Source organism: Aplysia californica, unplaced genomic scaffold, assembly GCF_000002075.1.
Source record: "Aplysia californica isolate F4 #8 unplaced genomic scaffold, AplCal3.0 scaffold00223, whole genome shotgun sequence".
Taxonomy (NCBI): Eukaryota; Metazoa; Mollusca; class Gastropoda; order Aplysiida; family Aplysiidae; genus Aplysia; species Aplysia californica.
In genome coordinates, this window is record NW_004797493.1 from 848,608 (window position 1) to 854,097 (window position 5,490).

General features: G+C 38.3%; 1 protein-coding gene across 1 annotated transcript in view; it reads left to right on the top strand.

Annotated features, from left to right (window-relative positions):
• Positions 1-260: 260 nt before the first annotated feature.
• Positions 261-5,490, top strand: part of LOC101859862 (liprin-beta-1) — a 105,037-nt gene continuing 99,807 nt past the window's right edge. Inside the window, exon 1 of the mRNA XM_005099715.3 lies at positions 261-335. The gene's annotated coding sequence lies outside the window, so the exon portion shown is untranslated. The remainder of the gene's footprint in view (positions 336-5,490) is intronic.

Consider the following 5,490-nt stretch of genomic DNA (forward strand, 5'->3'; position numbering starts at 1 on the left):
GGTAGTTCTGTATGGAGGAAGAACAGATTGGACATGAAGGGGGAGCACTGTTGTCAACTGAGAACCGAAGAGGCTTGCTGAGATCCAAAAAAAGGTTAGCCGAGAACCGAGAAATAAAACTGGTATGGGTTTTCTCGAACTCTATGGTTTTCTCTCACAATCATCAGAAAAAGGGATGGAACTGAGTGTTGAAACACAATAGTAATAATATAAGAGTAGGTTCCCCTGCATTAAAAGGCCTTGACCTTAGTAGCTGAAAGACCGAGACAGGAAGTGTGCCAAAAAGCTATCAAAACTTCTTTCTTCGCCTTTTCTACCTGTTTGTTTAATCAAAGGTAAGTCATAAGTTTTAGTTTATTTATAATGATTTACTAAAGATTTTTTTTTGTAATCCTATGCTTCGTCTTAACACTTGTTCGGGTCTATAGATTAAAAGTTCTACCAATCTTTCTCTACTGTGATCGCCATACTCCTTGCCAAGCTTGGCACTGTCAATGTATGATGTGTGTGTGTGTAGCGTTGTGTATGGGTATGACTGCCAAACATTTATTGTGTTCTTTAACAAGTTTCTAGAGAATTGGTTCTTTGTTCTCAACCTAGATTATATGTAATTAGACATCTTTTTAGGTATTTTAAAATATTTTATCTATTTTTTAAGTTGAGAGCATTTTTAGTGTATAATTCCCCGAAAGTCAGTCCTTTATTTTGCTGTCTCTGCTCTGGAATTTTTGAAGAACTTCAGCTAACACCAGATTTTCAGAGCAAAAATTCCCTTAGTCTGATTCACTGTGACTCATTGGCTGTTAATGAGTGACTGGGCAATGCATTACTTACAGTTAGATCTACATTAGATCTAGATCTAGATCTAGATCCAGGCCTACTTCTTTTAGTTATTTGTTAACTATTTGGTGACCCTCCAATGTTTCTTATCCAGATCCTCTCTCTAAATAATTTTAGTTTACAACAGAAGTCTTCTGTAGCCTAGACCTCTACGTTGTTACATTTGTAACACTACAGAGAATACTAGATTCTAGAATTTCTAGTTTGGCTTCATAGACAGATATCTATATCTAGATTCTAGTAGGCTATTATAAGAGAATTATAAGGGTAGTTTTAACTTTTCAGGCTACTATTTTATCAGGCCACCTCTATTCTCACCCCGGCTGAGAATAGTGCAGGCGAGTCTTTTGGCTATTCTCACCCAGTGCGCGTTCACCGTTATAGCCTAGATCTAGGCCAACCAATTTTGCGTTCACCCTAAACCACAGAATTCTACACTGTGATAACAGAAAAATTTTAGAATTCTGTGCCGTGAACAAACGTTACATTTACTTGTGATTTACTGTTAGCCTACTAAAAGCGTACAATTTGGAGAGAGAGAGAGAGAGAGAGGAGTAGCGCGAGAACTTCCGGGCAAAACAAAATGGCGAGCCGCGTAGTTCTGCTCGATTCGAAAAGTTAAATAGCCGTAGCATCTTTGTAGACGACCAAATTAATTTACTTTTGTGTTTCAACATCATTTTTTAACTTTGTTTTGGTCAATTTGATCGTCCACACCGATAGAGAGTATTCAGAAAGAGAGAGAGAAGAGGGGAGGAGTAGATCTTGCGAGAAATTCCAGGCAATTTAACAAAATGGCGATCCCCTCTTATTTCGGCTCGATTCGAAAAGTGAAATAGCCGTAGCATCTTTGTAGTCGATAAAATTAGCTTACTTTTTTGCTATAACGTAATCTTTTCTTTCCCTTTATCCATTTGATCATCCACATCGGTAGAAAGTATTCCGAAATTAGGTAAAACAGGTCTTGTTTCACACCGGGTGAGAATAGCCTACGGTGGCAAGTCTCACCTGGGGTGAGAGGTCGATCGTATTTCTATTCTCACCCCGGGTGAGAATAGCCACTTCCATTTGATCAATTTTTCAAAGAAAGTTCCATGAATGATTGCGTTGCTGTGTGTATGTTTTTGCTACGTGGCCCTGTTGTCTCTTCCATCAAAAGCTGCCTGTCAAAGCAAGATTTCTTAACATCACTTGTCTAAACAGCTGTTTTTGGACTGGGCTAGAAAAGTGGGATTAGGAGACTCTTCCAGGGTATGGGCTGATCCAATCTCCTATTTTTTAAGGCCTCGATTTTTGTATAAAAAGTGCTTAGGAAGAAGTGTTGGGACTGTCAGTTAGGCATACACTCAGTCGGGACATGATGATCTGATTGATCTGTTCTGCTCTTTCAGAGTACAAGTGGAGACGCAAAAATTTGTTGTTGTTTCGTTTTGACTTATCTAGTTGAAGCTTTCATAGTCTGCCTAGATTCCTAATATTTCTGTTTCATGAAGTTTGAACATAGAGTGATTTTGTAGACTCAAAAGGAAGACAATCGTTGAACGAGTGGTTAGAATAGAATCTTTTTTATTTTGAAAGTTCCACCTGTGTTAAGTAATTGATTTTAAGTGTGATGTTTCCGACAGTGACGAAATAAGTTGAATGGATGCAAATGGGAATTTACAGTAACAAAATTAAAATGCTCAACTGGGACTAGAGACGCTTACTCAGTTACCCTTATATGTCCTGTTTTTCTCCTTTTGCTTAACTTGTTCCATTACTCAGTGCAGTTGAGACAGAATAATGATCATACTACTGTAACTCCGAAACACTTCTGCTTCGGACAGATTCAAATGTGCTTTTGAATAAGTTTTATCCCTTACCTAAACTTGCTGTGTGTCGGGGGAGTAAGTTTAGTGTAGTGTATACCAAGTAAATATTTTGTGAACAGATTAGCTCGATCAGAAGTCAATCTTTTATGATAAAAAAGTTATACTACAGCGCTTCACTATGCGGTCACTTGGTGCAATAATGCGGCGGGGAAAATTATCTGTTCTGGTCACTGCGCCAGACCCGAGAAGTCCGTTGCAGTCACTCTCCTGGCTGGGTGACCGGATGGGGATTTTTGTTCTGCTGTTTGTATGACTGCAAAGTGTTAAATGGTGGGGCTTGGAATATAATGTTTAAAATTCATGTAGAACAAATAATTTCAAAATTTAAACTGAAACTTGTGCAGGCTGACAATTTGCTGGCAGGATGCTTCAAAGGTCATGGTTTCCTGTTTCTTTTACATTTATCTCTTTTTGTTTCTTTTTCACATGTGGTGAAAGGGTTACACAAATTTGACAGTTTTCTTCAAGTCTTTTTATTTATTTATTTTTTTTTTTCTAGTTTATCTACTTTTTTTACTTACTTACCGAATATGTTATTTGTAACATGTTTTGCTGTGATATAAAATTTTACATCCTCTCACTTCATTTGAAGGACGAGAGTTGCTGTCATGTCTGTTCCTCAGCAGTAGTCATTTTCTCTACCTTTTATCTATTTCTGTTTGCCGCTTTGCAATTTACACCGAATTTACTGTTAATTTCATTGTGTGTATACCTTTCTCATTAGCTTATCATGACATGTATTTGAGCTTAAATACTTTAGTTGTACGGTATCAATCCAGATTTTCATGATCACGAACATCATCTTACCTTTTTCTTATAGTCTGTTCTGTTTTGGGTTGTTGTTTTTTTAAAACTGATTTCTTTCTGTGTGGGTCAGCTCAACAGTCTTTATGTTTATGTAGTCAGAACTCTCTCTCTTTCTCTTGACTTGTCTATTGATCTGTTGATCTATCTATCTATCTATCTTTCTATGTGCCTGTATCTATCTATCTATCTATCTATCTATCTATCTATCTATCTATCTATCTATCTATCTTTCTATGTGCCTGTGTGTCTGTTTATTTATCTGTCAATTTCCTCTCATTTCATTTTATTTTATATCCCTGGTTTGCCCCCTCTGCATGAATGCCTTGTTTTTTTCTCAACCCTTAAATTTAATTTAAAGAGAGATGTAGTTTTATAGATCTTTGTTGAATCATTCCGAAAAGGAAATATTGTATATCTTACAGCCTGACAAATGAAAGATCCACTCTTGTCATTCAACTGGTCCTTTGGGAAAAATTGCAGATTTCCCTGTTTAAGAAAATTGTTTGCCTTTTGAATGCCATTTCAGCTTCTCCCATTCCCTCTATTTACTTTGGACGTGAGGTTTCCATAGAAAAATTTACCTGTGCTGTCTGATTTGAACAAAGACATGTTCTTTCAGACATCCAATATATCTAATGGATGGCAGGTGGACAACTCTGCTGGGGCCTCGTCCTTTGGGATGCACTCCTTTTCAATGTTCCCAGTGTCGTGTTTTATACAGAAATGCTATTATCATGTTATGCATAGCTGTTACTGTTGCATCTAGCTATAACCTATAACCTTAACTTAACTGATGCTTCTGTGCGTTACATTTAGTTATTCTTATGTTTTGCTTTAGTACATGGTTGAGGTGACACTGCCAAGCAGTTTGTTGATCAAGATTCTTCTTCCAACTTTCCTCTTCAAAGAAAGAGAGAGCAAAGGAGGATCAGGGCAATCCCAATATTTTCTCTGCCGGAAACATTTGTGCACAAATGTTTGAATTTGTTTTGTTTCCAGGTCACTTTGCTCTCCTAGCTCTTGTTGTAATAACAATATCTAGTATCAGTTTTTGTTTGTTTTTCATTTTTTCCCTTTGCTCTAAAGCAGGAAGAGATATGAGGACATCTTAATAGCTTCTTTCTCTTCAAGCTTGCCATTTTTATTCAGCCATAGCATTAAATCTTCCCCTCAAGTTCCTGCCTTGCACTTTACAAAATCTGTGCATCTGTTTAGCTAAACCAGCTAAATGGGAAATGATGGCCTGACTTCTGCCTCCTTAAGGGCTCTTAAAGTAATTTTTTTTTTAAGGTCTCTCTTAAATAAGGCCAGGGCGGCCCCATCAGTGCACAGGGGTTCAGTGGATTAGATTAACGTTGTTCAAACAGAGACGCCAGTGGCGAAGTGTGTGTTTACACTAGTGCCTACGATAGACTACGGCAGCCTACACTAGACCAGTCACCTGCTGCTGCCCCGGCCGGCCTCACGTCAAAATAGTGGAAACGGCAGCAGGGCTTACCAAGGGGGGATAATAATGTAGGCCTTTTTTTCTTATCTCGGAGGATTTTAAAAATCTGGGTTTTTTTAGGTTATTTCCCCTCGATTGATGCTACAATACAATAAGTACGGTGCAAGTGAAAGTCTCCTCCTTCCATTTCCCTCGCCCCCTCCCTCTTTCCCCGATTGTCCATCCGTATTGCTCTCTTGCTCTCTCTCTCTCTCTCTCTCTCTCTCTCTCTCTCTCTCTCTCTCTCTTTCCCTCGCTTCCTCCCTAAATTATATGCTGTGTTGCACCAATTTATGCATTTACCGAGTCATTTGTTATATTTGTGGATGTATGGGCCAAAGGCATTTAAAATCAATAAAATCATCTTGAAATCTGAAATCATTGTATGTGCTCTCTATCTCTCTCTCTCTCTCCCCCTCTCTCTCTCCACCTCTCTCTCTCTCTCTTTCTCTCTCTCTCTCTTTCTCTCTCTCTCTCTCTCTCTCT